This window comes from Nanorana parkeri, unplaced genomic scaffold, assembly GCF_000935625.1.
Source record: "Nanorana parkeri isolate BGI_ZX_2015 unplaced genomic scaffold, ASM93562v1 scaffold951, whole genome shotgun sequence".
NCBI lineage: Eukaryota > Metazoa > Chordata > Amphibia > Anura > Dicroglossidae > Nanorana > Nanorana parkeri.
This window is the reverse complement of record NW_017307219.1, coordinates 1-2,640: the sequence shown is the minus strand read 5'-3', so window position 1 is coordinate 2,640 and position 2,640 is coordinate 1.

Sequence of the window (2,640 nt, the reverse complement as noted above, 5' to 3'; positions counted from 1 at the left end):
GGCGCCGTCAAGCAGTTGGATGTGGCAGATAAAATGGATGTGGCAGATAACATCTCTTGGAAATGAGGACTCAGGGTTGTTAGGGCCCAAAGTGCGGTGTATTCTATTTCAATTTCACTGTCTTGTGGTCTTTGTAAGAGCTGATTAAAAATCATCATGGCAACAGAGGTCAACTTTGGTACCAGATGTTGTCTCTGAAAGACCCCTGAGTCTAATATTATTTTGTCTGTTTCTATTCTCTATATCATCCTGTTGTGTAATAAGCTGTTGAAGTTAAATCTCATGTCTGCTCAAAGTAACTTCATGAGCCTGCACCTTGGACTTCAAATTAGTAGTAGTGCGATCAATATCATCAAATCTGACACTAATATCACGCTTCAGTGTTTCAATTTTCTAATCTTCTCATACATGCATCAAGATCATGTTTAGTTTATTAAGGCCTTGATGTATCGTTCAATGTCCCAGCTTTCTTCAGAATCAGTGGACATTGGAGATTTGTTGTGAGCTGGAGGAGAGTGGACAGAGCTGCGTAAATCTCTTATGGAAAAGATGGATGGATGAGATCCACTGCTTTCCTTGGAACCCTCTATGTCTCCATATCACAATTCTCTTGTAGGCAACACTGGGTGCTTAATGTACCCTGCCCACCCTTTCCGATGCATCGGTGCTCATAACATTCCTCCAAAGCATATTCAGGTTTTCAGCAGCTCAAGTAAAAGACTACAATAGGATTCAGCAGCTGATACTTTTGTTCTAAAAATAATCTTTTTAAAAAGAATGAAACTGTGTGAGAAGCTTCAGATAGAAGCTGTAATGTCCTATATGATTTTATACTGGTTCTGCAGCAATGAATGGAACTTATTTGGCTGCATTATAATTGATATATGGTAGAAAAATATCTAAAACCTAATAATAAATGACTCTTATTCAGACCGTTTTGTTAATTATACCATTGTGAAATGTTTTGTTATGGCTGTTTGATAAGTTAAACAAATTGCAGTTGATCCTGTCAGAAATCCTGAGAGCTGATAACTTCCGCTGCCTTTGCTAACTGTTATCATTGTTCTTAGATAGCACTGAGGGCTACAGGACCACACCCCTCTATGTTATGGAGAATAGGAGAGGTGGAGTTTTGTACTCCTAACATTTTTCTGTTGTTTGAGCATTTTGAGGGTGAGTGAGCATATTCATCCTAAGACAGGAACTGTGTTACCGGCAGAATCACCAGGTGAAAATCAAGGAAGAAACGCTTGAACAAAGTAAACTTACACAGTCACCACATCTAAGAAGTGGTAAGCTATGGTCTATTATTTTTGCTTTGTGGTTTAGACACACTTTTAATGTTTAAACATTTATTGTTTATTATTATTTATTATTTATATCTGCTATTGCTGTTTTGTTAGGAGAGTTCCAAGGCGTTGACTCATTGAAAAGGTGTAGTGGCCCAGAACTAATATGAAGAGCATGCCAAGAAATAGCTGCTTCCATCAGAGCCTAATCACACAGAATCTCTAAAAAGGCTTTTCAGTCAGCTTCAAATAGGAGTGTGATTTACTAAATGGTCACCAGGTGGCAGCACAACTCAGTGTTACCATTTTCACTAGCAGGAGTTATGTTAAAAATAAATGTTTATACAAAGAATCGGTGTGATGAAGTTCTCACTCTCTAAAGACAAATATTTTACTTCAACCCAATCAGGAGAGCAAATGTCATCACTCCTTCTTGAGCCTTGTAAATAGATGATAACAATATGACTAGGTAAGAGGTGATTTACTATTCACACCCAACAAGCATGAGCATGTATGTGGGCAGTGTGTAATGTCATACTATTAAAGAAAACTCTGGGCCAATAAAATCTTAACCCTTGCAGTGGGACTACCCCAGCATTGCAAGGGTTAGCTGCTCATTTTGTCAGGGAAGCTAAAATAACAAAGTTATACTCACCTGAACTACGATCCTGGCTGGCTCCTGGACTACTCCCTTCAGCCTGTCTTCTCCGCTCCATAGATAGATGCACCTCAGCGCCTTCAGGTCCAGTACACTGTATAGAACATGAAGACTCACTGGACCTTAGGCTGCTGGAGCAGAGGGTGGGAATGAGGCTGACGGACTGGACTAGAAGCCAGAAGATTTTGGTTTGGGTGAATAAATTATTTTAGCTCCGTAGACAAAACAGGCACCCTTGCAGTGTGAGGGTAGCCATCTGTCTTTTTGTCTCAGGTGGCACCTTCTAGGTGAAGCATGAGATGTACGCTGCAGTGTTTGAATTTCTATGCTGTTTGCATTGTGCAGGAAAGTCTGGGATCGTGAGGGCTAAGTGTCAGATTCAACTCTTCAATGACTCCTCAGCGTCTCAGTCAGTCTAAACGCTCCTGCATATCTGTACAGTACTAACAGGTAGGCCAAGACTTCTGCCATTCAATGGAGCTATTGGTGCCCTTTTTTCCAAGGAATGCTTAGGGGTATGCTTTAGGACAGCAGTCGCCAAACGGTGGTCCGTGAGAAAATTTTGGTGGTCCGCAATTGCCCCCCTGGGCCCCTCTGATGCCGTGCAGGCTGGGCCGTCATTGAATCGGCACGGAGGATCCGGGGCTGCCACTCAATGGGGCTGATTTACGAAGCTCAACACGCACACGCGCG